The sequence below is a fragment of the Natator depressus genome, chromosome 9, assembly GCF_965152275.1.
Source record: "Natator depressus isolate rNatDep1 chromosome 9, rNatDep2.hap1, whole genome shotgun sequence".
In the NCBI taxonomy this organism is placed as follows: Eukaryota; Metazoa; Chordata; order Testudines; family Cheloniidae; genus Natator; species Natator depressus.
The window spans coordinates 14,576,935-14,591,461 of record NC_134242.1 but is presented as its reverse complement, the minus strand read 5'-3'; the positions used below and the strand labels follow the sequence as shown (position 1 = coordinate 14,591,461).

General features: G+C 39.4%; 1 protein-coding gene across 10 annotated transcripts in view; it reads left to right on the top strand.

The window, feature by feature from the left end:
* NLGN1 (neuroligin 1) overlaps positions 1–14,527 on the top strand; it is a 567,297-nt gene that overhangs the window by 105,929 nt on the left and 446,841 nt on the right. For 6 of the 10 annotated variants that reach the window (XM_074963559.1, XM_074963558.1, XM_074963557.1 and 3 more), the window contains exon 1: positions 11,197–11,788. The exons of 2 other annotated variants lie outside the window; for them this stretch is intronic. The gene's annotated coding sequence lies outside the window, so the exon portion shown is untranslated. Of the gene's footprint in view, positions 1–11,196; positions 11,789–12,047; positions 12,364–14,527 lie in introns of those variants that run through there. 2 more of the 10 variants (XM_074963552.1, XM_074963551.1) reach the window with 2 other exon arrangements.

The window sequence follows — 14,527 nt, the reverse complement described above, 5'->3', positions numbered from 1 at the left end:
ACAGTTCCTGCCCTGAAGAGTTTGCAATCTCAGTAGACCAGACAGGAGGTAAGGGAGGTGAAATGACATGCCCAAGATCACACAGCATGTCAGTGGCAAAGCCAGGAATAGAATACAGGTCCCTTAACTCCTAGTCTAGTGCCTAGATGCTTCCAATTGTGCTGCACTTGAAGAACTGAATTCCAGACATAAATACAGATCAAATAAATAGACTGAAGTGATTTATTACCATTTTAAATTATTTTTTATGCATTCAGTACATTCATTGTGGATTTTTTTAAGGTATTATAAATTCACATTAATTGCATGAGCTGTTAGTTAATGGGAACACATTCGTTGCTATATTTTAACATTTTAAAATATTGGTGCTGTGTTTTGATTCATTTTGGACAGTACCCATAATGTCAGCCAGGCTAATGACATGGGTCATTGAGTTATTGGTGTAATCCTAATTAGAGGCAAACAGGTGCCAATCATCCAAGAATTTGGAAGGAAAATAATACTATATTTGCCAAATCAGATTATTACTAACTGATTGAAGTAGGGATCTGAGTTACTTCTTCAGTGCAATGCAAGCCTCAAGAGTTCCACAAGTCTTAATGCACAAAATTTCAAGCCTTACTGGCTTATGGGAACAGGCTCGGAAAAAGGAGAAAAACATCCTTTGATGGAAGCATGCAGAAAGCTGCAAAAGGCTTCTTTTGCTTTTAAGTGCTGAATTGTCAATCCTGCCTGTGTTTTGATTTTTCAGCGGAGGTCACTGATGATGTAGACATCAGAAAGCAACCAAACGCATGGGGCCAAGTTCATCTCTGCTGAGACTATATTGACTTCCATAGACTTACACTGGAGATGAAGCTGGTCCATGCTGCCATGTCATTATTAGGCTAGACAGTGAAAGAATATGAACTAAATTTAATAACTCAGTACATTTGTTCAGCCTTCTTCCCTGATAGTCCCTGTGTGCTTTATAATTCAGATACAGTTAAAAACAGCATCCAGCATGTATGTTTTTAATTTTGATTTAAAAACTAGAAACACTTAGGCTTTCACAGTGTAAAGAAGAAGCTGATTTCATAAGCATAATAAATAGTAAAAGCTCTAGCCCCTGGTGTTTCCAGATTATATTGAGAGCAAACCAAGAAATTTGTGGACTCTGACTTCAGAAAACAACTGGGAACTTTGAATAGGAACATAAGAAGAAAGCAAGTCATAAAGTTATTCTAGACTAAAAGTATTTGCAACCCTATAAGTATGGACATGGACTTTAAAATTAATGCAAAATTTCACTGGCAAACAATGTAGAGATTTCTAAACTAGAGTGTTATCATCTAATGATCAAGATCCAGTAAGAACACTGATAGCAGGTTGCTTTATCAATTGCAGTGTCTTAACAGTAACCAAAAAGGGCCTGAAAATAACGAGTTACAGTAGAAACAACGAGGAGTCCTTGGGCACCTTAGAGACTAACACATTTATTTGGGCATAAGCTTTTGTGGGCTAAAACCCACTTCATCAGATGCATGGAGTGGAAAATACAGTAGAGAGGCATAAATACACAGCATATGAAAAGATAGGAGTTGCCTTACCAAGTGTGGAGGGGGTCAGTGCTAATGAGCCAATTCAATTAAGGTGGAAGTGGGCTATTCTGAACAGTTGACAAGAAGGGGTGGAACTCACTTTTGTCGTGCTAAAGAGGCTAATGTAATCAAGGTAGCCCATTTCAGACAGTTAACACTGCTTGCTTTGGGATTTGAGGGTGCTCAGCACCTTGCAGGAATGCCCTTAGCTATGTTTATTATCTGAATCCAGGCACAGACTCATAATGGCAAATATTATCTTCTCAGCAGCAGAACTAAGGTCTCAGAACACCACCTTAAAGGAGATCAGGGGGAACGCTGCCCTTGTTATCTTCAGGTCAATCTGTAAATTGCACCTCTTTGTCATAGTATCCCCCAGGGAATCAGGGCAAGAACTGGTCACACCCAGAAGTATTAAACCAAAATTAAACCTAGAGTGGAGTAGTGGACTGACATTGTGCTAAAAATAAGGGTCCCTATTATACCAAGAGCAGTATTGAGCACTGGGTGCCACATAGCAGCTCTCACTGAGTTTTAATCTACATCTAACACTTATCAGAGTGGTAGCCGTGTTAGTCTGTATCAGCAAAAACAACGAGGAGTCCTTGTGGCACCTTAGAGACTAACAGATTTATTTGGGCATAAGCTTTCGTGGGCTAAAACCCACTTCATCAGATGCGTGGAGTGGAAAATACAGTAGGCAGGTATAAATACACAGCACATGAAAAGATGGGAGTTGCCTTACCGAGTGTGGGGGTCAGTGCAAACGAGCCAATTCAATTAAGGTGGAAGTGGCCTATTCTCAACAGTTGACAAGAAGGAGTTAATACCAAGGGAGGGAAATTCTCTCTTATAGTGCTAATGAAGCCAATGCAGTCAAGGTGGCCCATTTCAGACAATTGACAAGGAGGTGTGAGTATCAGCAGAGGGAAATTACTTTTTGTAGTGACCCATCCACTCCCAGTCTTTACTCAGGCCTAATTTGAGGTGTTCTGTTTGCAAATTAATTCCAGTTCTGCAGTTTCTTGTTGGAGTCTGTTTTTGTAGTCTGTATCAGCAAAAACAACAAGGAGTCCTTGTGGCATCTTAGAATTAGATGACTGCAGAAGTGGAATTAATTTGCAAACTTGACACCATCAAATTAGGCCTGAATAAAGACTGGGAGTGGATGGGTCATTACAAAAACTAATTACCCCATACTAATTTCCCCCTACTGTTACTCACACCTTCTTGTCAACTGTTTGAAATGGGCCACCCTCATTACTACTACAAAAGTGATTTTTCCTCCCTTGGTATTCTACTGTTAATTGAATTGTCTCGTTAGCACCGACCCCCCCACACTGGGTAAGGCAACTCCCCTCTTTTCATGTGCTGTGTATTTATACTTGCCTACTGTATTTTCCACTCCATGCATTCGATGAAGTGGGTTCTAGCCCACGAAAGCTTATGCCCAAATAAATTTATTAGTCTCTAAAGAGAACAGAAAATCTGTTGATTAAAGTCATGTCCAGCAGGCACTTTTAGACTGGTCAATAAAGCAGTACTCTGACTGGATTCAACTTCACAAAAGTCTTTGCCATTTGACCCTGAACTTTATGCAAACCAGTGGTCATAACTGTTAATCAAATGGAAATGCTAAATATACTTTCATCAGAAGGATACCTAGATCATACTGATGGTTAATATTACCCCAATGGCAAGGTGTGCATGCTAAAAAGCCAGTGTCCCAGAAGAGAACTCTGTTTGATGGTAGGGCATAAATCCCAACAAGTGATCATATGTGTGAATCCCAACCAGAGGTTGGCAGGGAAGGGGTTAACCCTCACCTTCTGGCTGGAGTACTAGTATTTTTAGAATAGCAGGGCTGGATCAGCTGTGGGATTGATTCGTTCCCTTCTGGTTCACTATCAGAGAGAGATGCTGTGAAGAATAGCAGATGAGTTTGGTTGTTAGGGAGGGAAGAAGGATCTCTAGGAAACTGGAAAGAGCTAAAAGGCAAACCAGAGAGTTTTCTCTTCCTCTCTGGAGCTTAGCTGAAGAGAGCCACACTTTAAATCTTCACTTTTGGACTTTGGCACAAAGAAGCCTTGTTGTGTTTGGCCCGTTAAGTGGCTGGACATTGTTTCAATTCATTTTTATGTTTAACAATGAAGCAGGTAACAAAGGCGTTAAACTCCACCTGATTGTGCAGTATACTTTCCTATTTCTTTCCTATCCAGACAGTCCTATACTAAATTGCAAGTGAGAAAAAAGAATATCATGATTAACAGTGTAGAAAGCTGCAAAAAGTCTAAACAAATTAGTGAAGAGAGATGATCAAAATCTTTTCAGTTAGGCAATCAATGCAATCTTCTTTGCCTAGGCAGTCTCAATATAGTGATGTATACAAACTGTTGTTATTTTGTCCCATGATAACCATATAGAGCCAGGACGTTGGAGAATGAATTTGGCCCCTCTTACAGGGTCCTTTGTAAGGGCGCAATCCAAGCTGTCAAATCCAAAGAGCCCCACTTTCCTTACAATGATACATTCCATAAGCAAGGGTTAAAGCCTGCTCTTGACACGGCTTGCAGAGTGGATATATCGTGGTCCCATCTCTGTTGATTTTCATTTTTGTAGTGTGCCCTGTCCGCGCTCTCGTGGTAGTGGATGTTATTTTCTGAGGTGCTTTCATGTCAATCGGAGAATCTTTTGTCTTTCGACCATTTATCTATGCTAACGATCCCTTGATAAGTCATTAATGTCCTCAACTATTGTCATTCCAACCAGCATTTCCAATCTTCCAACTTTGGCCAGATCATCAGCTACATCACTTCTGTATATACCTTCAGATAAGAATGCAATGAATATCATGTGATAGATGTGATATAACTTAATATTAGTTAGGCTTTTGACACATGACATTCTCATATGCAAACTAGGGAAATGTTGTCTAGATGAAATTCCTATGAAGTCGTGCAACAGTGGTTGAAAGGCCGTATTCAAAGAGTTATCAATGGTTTGCTGTCAAACTGGGGGGATCATTCTAGTGGTGTCCTGCAGGGGTCTGTCCTGGGTCCAGTACTAGTCAGTATTTTCATTAATGACTTGGATAATGGAGTGGAGAGTATGCTTATAAAATTTGCAGATTACCCCTAGCTGGGACAGGTTGCCAGCACTTTGCAGGACAGGATTAGCATTCAAAACGACCTTGACAAATTGGAGAATTGGTCTGAAATCAACAAGACAAAATTAATTGTCTGGGTATACCGCAAGAAGGACAGGAGACTTGTTATGGGTTTTAATCAGGCTGCAACTTTATTATATAGATGTCTGGGACTACCTGGCAGACAAAGTGTACAGTGCAGGCAAATCCATGCTTATTCAAATCAGTTCTCTGGGGCTTCCATCAGCCCCCCTTTGTTTCCATGCAGGTCCCCCAGCCAACCCATGGCTTGGACCTTACCATCCACCACTCTCGTAAGAGGGTTAAGGAGGGCTATGAGAACAGGGGTGTCGGGGGGCGGGGCTGGCTCCCTGCCATACCAATCATAGGAGTCCCCAACCCCCTCCCCCGTTCTGTTCCTTTATCCAGTACCTCCGCTTAAGCCCTTTACCAGGCCATTTGTCTGGTCACTGGCTGCCCTCTCTATGGAGTACCTACACTGAATTGGAGAATTGGTCTGAAATCAACAAGATGAAATTCAATAGAGATAAGTGGAAAGTACTACACTTACCAAAAATAAAGAAATAAAATAAATAAATAAATAAATCAAATGCAAATCTACAAAATGGGGAATAACTGGCTAGGCATTAGTACTGCAGAAAAAGATCTGGAGATTATAGTTGATCACAAATTGAATATGAATCAACAATATGATGCACTTGCTAAAAAAGCTGGGTGTATTAACAGAAAAGTCATATGTAAGACATGGGAGGTAATAAGTCTCGAGATAATCGGCTTTGGAGAGGCCTCAGCTGGAGTAGTGTGTCCAGTTCTGGGCACCACACTTTAGGAAAGATGTGGACAAACCAGAGACAGTCCAGAGGAGAGCTTCAAAATGATAAAAGGTTTAGAAAACCTGACCTGTGAGGAATGATTGAAAAAACTGGGCACGATTAGCCTTGGAGTAGAAGACTAATAAGTCTCCAGATATGTTAAGGGCTGTTGTAAATAGGATAGGGAACAAGTGTTGTCCGTGTCCACTGAAGATAGGACAAGAAGTAATTGGCTTAATCTGAATCAAGGGAGATTTAGGTTACATATTAGGAAAAACTTTCTAACTATAAGGATAGTTAAGCACTAGAATAGGCTTCAAAGGAAGGTTGTGGAATCCTCATCACTGGAGGTTTTTAAGGACAGGTTAGACAAACACTCGTCAGGGACAGTCTAGGTTTAGTTGTTCCTGCCTCAGTGTAAGGAGCTGGGCTCGACGACCTCTTGAGGTCCCTCCTCGCCCCACGTTTTTTCAATTTCTGTAATCACATTTTTCCAGCAGTTTAGTTAAAAACTATGGACCATATTCATTAGAAGTTGGATTCACTTACATTAGGGCTAAGTTTGACCCTCTATGTTCAAAAAACCTGCTATCAAAAAACTTGATAGCTAGACAAATGCAAGTGGAAATAGATGCTTTTTCTAAAGAATTAATGTGGTCAGTTGTTTTGTTTTTTGTTTTTTTATAAATTTCAGAATGAAAAAGAGAGGTTCGCAATGTACAGGAGATTTGGACCAAACATAGGCAGGCATTCCTTTACCCACCAGATTAGAACTAGGTCATGAAAACATGTAACTGAGCTAAATGTCGGGCTTTAACTTCATGAAATCTGAGAAGGATAACTGAAGAGGACATTTTTTATGTCTGCAATGAAAAATTCAAAGAGCCCCACTGGATGCAATGAGAGATCAGAAAACTAAAACATCTCTTAATGCTGAAATCTTTATTCAAAAATACCTTCAAAACATTAAACACTGCTACAGAGGGCATAAAAATTATCTTTATATTTTCACTGATGTTCCTCCAAGTTGTCCATTGTGCTGCCATCACCTATTATCATTCAGAAGCAATGGAATGATAGGACATATCTAGGAAGCTTAACAGAACAATGTGTGCATTCTACCTGGAAGTCAGTACAAGCCAAGTGCTTAACTGGTCTTTCCTAATTAAGAAGTTTATTGATGTTGCATGGGATGTTTCTCGCCTGTAAAAATAATCTGAGCAATAAATTGCCTTTGAAGAAGCCAGAATCTTTGGCTATACTAATGTCTTATTATTTTGGAGTTCCAAGATGCTAAGAAGACCTATAAAACAGTTGCTCTCAACTTGTATTTCAAACTTCATGCCTTACAGTAGGAATGTGATAAAGCTATTTGGAATGCTCCTAATCAAGGGAGCTATTTTCTCCTGATTAATACATGAATTTCTATTGTAAACATTTGCAGCTGTATGTATTTCCTCAAACACCAGTCAGATTTACCAGATCAGAAATAGGGACAAAATAGTTTAGGGTTTGTGTGCACAGCGATTTGTTCCAGAATAGCTATGCCTGATTAACTCTTCCTGATTAACTCCATGTGTGGATGTTCTTATTCTGGAATAAAAATTCTTCATGGATTAAGCTAATTCAGAATAATGCATCCTAATTCAGAAAAAAAAGCATCCACACATGGAGTTAATCAGGAAGAGTTAATCTGCTTTAAATTTGCACCCTACCTTATTCCAGATTAATTTTCATATGTAGACAAGCCCTTAATTTAGTGACTGATGCAAACCCCACTGGAATTAATGGAAATCAAATTTCTAGTTAGACTGGACATCCATCTGTGAGACTGATCAGTAGAAGGAAAAATTTGAGGTGTAAAAGATATTAGAGGTGAAAAAGGAAGCAAAAAGAAAAGTAATGATACTAAATAATTTTAGATAGACACAAATCAAGTGAATTAATTACATTATGTCAATGATTCCTTACTCTTACTAATGTACATGTACTAATATATACAAAGTCCAATAGTCACAAGAATTGATGAGAAAATCTATCATATGCATCATTCATATAGATTTTAAAATTGCCCATCAATAATATTTTGGCGTTACATACAAAAGTTCTGCAGGCAAAAGTTCTGAAAAATCAATCAAAAAATCTGAATATGGATTGGAGAGCTAAAAGATAGAGCCTAAAATAAAAGAAACAAAACAAGATTTGAATGAATAAAAGACTTTCAGTGGTTTCTGTACAGACCTAAGGGTAGAGTTAAAAATAACTTGTATATTGCCACCTTTCCCAGGACTTTGTGTGTGCTGTGAAGTTGTTAATTCCTTAGATTTACCTCCTGTAAAAACATGATCTTGTGTAATCTGCTAATAATACCATACAGAGAATATAACTCCCCAGAAGTACACATTAATTTAGATCATATACAGTCCACGGAGAGAGAAGGGAAGCAGTGGAAAGCTTTTGATCTGTGCAGTGGTGAATAGTTAAATATGTGACTTGTAATTCTGCAGGTTTTGAATGGAGATGACTTTTTCTGCACATTTTTGGTCAATAAATTAAGCTAGTTAGTGCCTCATCTTGGGAAGGGTGTAAGTGATTTAGGGTTTATAGGCCTCCTTGAAGAAGGAAAGACTTGAAGGAAGAGAGGGTGGAGGCATGTCCAAGTGGATCAGAGAGGGAGTTCAAGGTGTATGGGTAGGATCCTATCAAATTCACGGCCATGAAAAACATGGCAAGGACTGTAAAATCTGGTCTCCCCCATGAAATCTGTTTTTTTGTGTACTTTTACTCTATACTATACAGATTTCATGGGGGAGACCAGAGTTTCTCAAACTGGGGGGTCCAGACCCCAAAGGGGGTCATGGGAGGAGTCGCAAAGTTATTGTAGAGAGCTGAAGGCAGCACAGAAGTAAGGATGGCAATACCGCAACCCCCTTACAGTAACCTTGTGGACTCCGCCCCCAGCTCCCTTTTTGGTCAGGACCCCTACAGTTACAACACTGAAATTTTAAATTTAAATATCTGAAATCATGAAATGTACAATGTTTAAAATCCTATGAGCATGCAATTGACCAAAATGGACTGTGAATTTGGTAGGGCCCTATGTATGGGGTGTCTTGGGAGAAAAGGGTGGTTAGTCATACGACTTGGAAGGAATGAAGTATGGTAGGGAAAGCTGTGGAAAGAGATGAGAGCAGAGAAGGAGGTAGGAGATAAGTTGGCGAAGGCTTTGAAGGCAGGGGCAAATTTCATCTACACTGTGAGGGGAAGCCAAAGGAGTGATTTGAAGAGGAGCTTGGTGTGTCTAGAGCAGCAAACTTGCAGATGGTTTTTGTGGCACCAATTTTGAACAGGCTAAGAGGAGTTGTGAAGGAGGCAGATGGGAGCCTACCAGGTCAGAGATGACTGGTTGCTGTAGATGAGGTGTAAGTAATCAGAGTCTCAACAGGGGTTTTGTCACAGAGAATGGAGAACAATGGGCAGATTTTTGAGAAATTGTATAAGAAGAAATGCCAGGATTTAGCAACCCTTCTTAGCCTCACATCTATCCATTACTCAACTTTTTAAAGTGACACAGTTCTGTGGTTGTTGCTGATCTGTTCAGTGAAATGTGGGTGCTCTCCTGCCATCTGGTTGCTCCTTCTATGAAATGTCCTGGAGGAATATTAACTACACAGTATGCGGGACACCGGAGAAGGTACATGCATCCTTTGGAGATCTAGAAAAGGAAAACTCAGTTATGGGGAGGAGGATGCATTTGTTTCATTTTAATGTTGTTTTCTCTGATTTCTGAGTGGGGCAGTGCTCCAAAGGTTGAACCATTATTGGCTGGCCCTCCCCAAGTTCAGAGTGTCAATAAATAGGCTGGTGTTTGGTAGGTGCCCATGGGCACCCACTTGGGTATCTTCAGTTTTTCCTATATCTATTTTTAAACAATTTTGTTAAAATCTAGAAATATTAAAAGTAACAATTAGAGACTAGCTCCCCCTTCTTTTTTTTTTTCAACTTCCATAATAATAGTGTTTTGGCTCTCGGTTGTTTGATGTTTTAGGCCCACATTTTAAAATTGCAATGCCTAACTGATTTAGGAGACTAAATTTCATTTTCAAAAGGCCTAAGTCTCATTGAAAGTCATCAAATTTTTGAAAATGAGATTAGGCTCCTAAATCAGCTGTCGCAGGACTGAACAGAGCAACTCCTAAATACCTGTAAAAATCTGGGCCTTGGTCAAATTGGTGGCATGTGATTGGCTGCTATTCATGAATTAACTTTGTTCACAGAATCTATTTCTGGGTTTGAAACTTTTTTTCCCAGTGCCTCATTGAGAAGAATACAACAGAAATCTTATTTCACAGTCAGGGCAATATGTGATTTGCTTTTCTCCACCAATTCTGCAACGTCTGTGTTTTCAACTGTAGTGAAAGAGTTAAATTGCACAGTTTGTGAGGGCTTCTAGGACCATGAGTCTTTGAAACTGAACTCTGTGTTATTGGTGCATACTAGGTTAAATGCATACAGGTTAAAATGGTTCCAGTGCTGCAGAAATACCACAGAATTCACTGTGCACTGCCACCATATGCTCTCATCCTTGCCATAGACATATAGATTAGATCTGCCACTGAATTCCAGGGGGGGCTGTGTGCAGGTAAGGAGAATAAAAGCTTATCAAATTTATGGGCACCTTTAGATCTTCCCTGAAGCTTTAGGCACACTGGAATCTTGAATGTGTGTGCTGTGCTTGATTAATGTCAATATTTTAAAATGAGACAGATTTGTTAAAAAACTATAATTTTTAGTGTTACAGAGAGAAGGGAGAGCCTCTGCTAACAGAACATGAGATGTTAATAACTTCTCTGAAACAGGCTTAACTCAGGATGCTTGGGAGCTTCTGAGCATGTATTTCTGGTTAATGTTTTAACATGTTGGCATTTCAGAATTCAAAGGGTTACTTCCCCCACTGGTCCCACTCATCCATCCTGAGTGGTCACCTTTCATTCTCCTGCTGTGGCCTCAGTAGCAAAAATGACATTTCAATAGGAGGGAAGCATATGTCTGAATTTAAATATGCAAAGCAGGCAAAATCAATTTTAAAAAGTAACAAAAATGAAAAAAAGCTTTCAAAAACAATGGAAGGGAAATAGTCACAAATATATGATGTCCAGATAGTGATTTTTTTCAAATAAAATGGGTCTGAATAGCTACTATTTCATACCAATGTATGTTTATCTGAAATAATATTCTTGTATATACACAATATGTATATTGTGCAGACTTTTTCTTTTAGATGTAACTTATATCTGCATAATTTCATACATTTGTGTGTGAATGTGTACAAACCTGAAATTAAGTGATGTGCACCTAAATTGTTTGCATGAAATAATATTCTTATGTAAATGCAAAAGATATATATATATATATATATTACAAGCAGGTGCATATTTTTTTTCCTTGGAATGAATACTTTGTAAAAATCCAATACAGCTTTTTAAACTTAAAAAAAGTTTTAAAATCAAGTCATTTATTGTGTAGCCTTTGCACTATTAAAGTTATTCATTGTCCAGAGACATTGTTAATTAACAAGGCTGAACAGCTTCCTAAAATTGAACTTATGTAAGCAGATGGCTGTCTTTTGGAGTAAGATCTCTTGCCATTCAGCTGTTGACCACTAGGGGTATCTTTGTATTATTTTTCATCCAACAGCAATTTGGAGTTGAAACCTGTAATAGAGGAAAACCAAGGTTCTCGGCATTTTTTTTTTAGCGAGCAGCGCATCCAGGATCCAAAAAAGATTTTTTTTTTAAAAAAAAAGAAAAGAAAAGAAACACACACACAACCTCCTTCAGTCACCCAACAGTGCTCTGAAATCACACAACTGGACATCAAGCAAAGGGGATTCATCTGGAGGGCAATTTCAGATCAAGATAAATCTATTGGATTAGTAGGATTATCTGATTGCAGCTGAAAAGAAGTAACGTTTGATCATTTCTATTCCTTGCCTGATGGTCGGATTTAAATGGAGGTGGCTTGCTACACAGGATGATGAATTCCGGATGGGGATTTTTTCGTCCCAATCTTGGGCGAGGGGAAAAAAATTATATAAATCGATGCCATTTGGAAGTGTCCGGGGGATGATTTAAAAACCTGGGGGTTACAGCTGCTTTAAAAAGGGGATAACGGCTCGAATCCAGCGAATGACAGTTTTAGCTGTGATTGCAAAAAGCCACTGTGAACTGGTAAATACTTTGCTGCTTTTCAACGGTGTGGGGTTTGCGGTGCGATGGGATAGCAAATTGACCCCTTGAATTATTTGGGGGCGGGCGGGGGGGGAATCAATGTGGTGCCCTTGTCTGTCTGTGTGAGTGTTTCATGAGGGGTTAAATCTCGGGTTCTGTTATTAGGGTGGCGAGGGCGGATCTGTTAGTGCTACAATAAGAAGGGGATGCAATCAGGGGCTTCTCTGCTTAGGGGTGGAGGGATAGTGAGTTCATAGGCATTTTGCACAGCTGCCAAACGGTCAGTGTTTGCCTCTCTCCCGACTAGCAAAACAGTCGTGCGTGTGTGCAAAAAGACTGGCATTTTAGCTTCTGCAACTTCGCCTGGAAGACAGGGTTTGGGGTTGATTCCTATCTGGTAGATTTTTTTGCCTGTGTAACTTACAAGAGCAAGCCTCGATGCCTGGAAGGAGCCGGATGCAGGGATCGCCCCAGTGTTTGCCCTGCTGCTGCTTGGGGAAATCTTTGCAGGGGGATTTGGCCGCGTACAGAGAGAGAGACGCACAGAAGGCAGCGCCGTATCACCTAGAAGTAGGGTACGCTATATGTTTGGATCCTCTCCTTTGCAATCGCACGCATTGCTCTCCCTACTGCAGCCAGGGCTAACTTTATTCTCCCCTCCCTCTTTAAATAAGTAGATGTTCCAGCTTGATTTTTGCCCATGCACTGAACTGTTGTGTGCGTCGTGCAACCCCGAGTTGCATTTCTGATGCATCAGGACAATACAGTGCCTCCTGCTAGGTTGCCGTGCCTGATGGAAGGATGGGTTTTTTTTTTGTTTTTTTTTTTCCCCCTTCAGACATCTTCTTGCATCTGAATCCTGGGTGTTCAGGACTCCTTCTTCCTCTTTCTCTTGCACTGGAAAATGCACTAGGGCCTTATCTTGATTTGCTGAAACAAACTCAATTTTCAGCAGGTTTAATGAAAATCAATCAGTCAGATTACTTAATATTAATTGACTTCTCATTAAAGCTAGAAGTTACCTTGGAATCAGGAGAAAGGGTGTTTATCCCATATCATTTTGAGGATGCATATGGTTCCAAAGCGATTGCATTAGAATAATTGTTTTATTTAAACAAAACACAGGTCGAGTAAACTGTGGCATTCTTGCTGCAGCAGATACCATGATCAGAAGAAACCATTTCCCCCTTCTCAATTTAGTGACCTTTTTTAGGGGTTATATTTTTAGTTTGATTTTTTTTTTAAGATTGGTTTGTTTTTTAGTTTTAAGAACTGTGGCATTAATATGCATTCATATAAAATGGACACATCTTGTGCCTGCAATATATATCAAATATCATGTTTTTAGCACACTTAAATGTCTCATGAATTTGAAATGAAACTGTTCCCTGTAGCATGAACTCAAGCAAGTTATTTCAGCAAACATTTTTCAGGCAGTGCCTTTCACTGAAGATATTTGCATTTATACAGATGCATTTGAGCTATCTGCCTGTACCAGTAAGTATGGACAGGTGATTCACATTAGAAAACATATATTTGTGAACGTACTGAAAACAAATTTTCGGGGATTTCTAAACATCTGGTTGCTTGTTATATTTTGTTTTTGTTTTGTTGTACAGAAGGAGCATTTCAGTGTATTTAGAGATTGATTATTGGTGAACGAGGAACACTATGAGCTCTTCATACTTCCTTTTACTCTTTTCTTGGTGCTTAATTCAAATAAAGGATACTTATGAAATAGCACAATCCTTATAAATGGTGCAAGATGGCCTTTTACCTTATCCACATGCATGAAACACATGTACACCTAAAAACATGGGCTACAATATTAACATCTGGGTAGCTAAAGCTAAGCTCCTAAATTCATATTTAAAGTAGCCTGCTTTGGTGAAAATTGTGTGGGCTCAGCACCTGAAAAATGAATCTATTCCTTTTTATTTTTATGTGTGGATTTAGGAGCTCAGAGTTAGTCACCTCTGAAAATTTTGGCCTTGTAACTTTTTTTTTTTTCCAGAGTATTGCCCTGATATAAAGTTTACTCCTTTCTCACCTCAGCTATCTTTGATGACTGTCACCAGCTTTCTTAGAGGAAAGCAATAGACTGAAGTAATGTTCTAAATTAATGACCTTTTTGCAGTAAAGGATGAGGAGAATGTAGATATGTATGAAGGAAAAAGGCATTCTCTTATTCTATGATATGTCGTGCAGAATGTGACTGGAAGAAAGGATGAGCCTGAACATAATCATGCTAAAGTGTACTGAGAAGCAGGATTTGGTGGAACACCTCCCTTCTGGGTGACATATGGAATCAGCAAAGGAAGCTAGTGAAGGCAATCCAGGCTGCTTATGACAATACTGTTACGTGGAAATGAACAAGAAGGTTGGGCTGAAACTGATTTTGGGATATTTTTACCCCCTCATAGGAAAAAGAGATAATATCCTGGCTAACCCTCTTAACAAAGTGGGCATGCTCAGGGTTATATGGCTGGAGGTGGAGCAGTCTGTTGAGGAGGGTGATTTAAAGAGCAGGATTGAGTAGGAGCTTGATAAATTCATTTGAAAGTGGATGGAAAGACTTGGGGATGGTGCTTATTTTATTTTTATCAATTTGCATATTTCATAACCACTGACTCATACATAAGCACACACTACACTATTGTTAGAATGGAGTGGGGGGAAGAGAGAAACAGCAGCAGCTGAGAGATGAATTTAATTTGTAGACATCCCTTTCTTTATTAA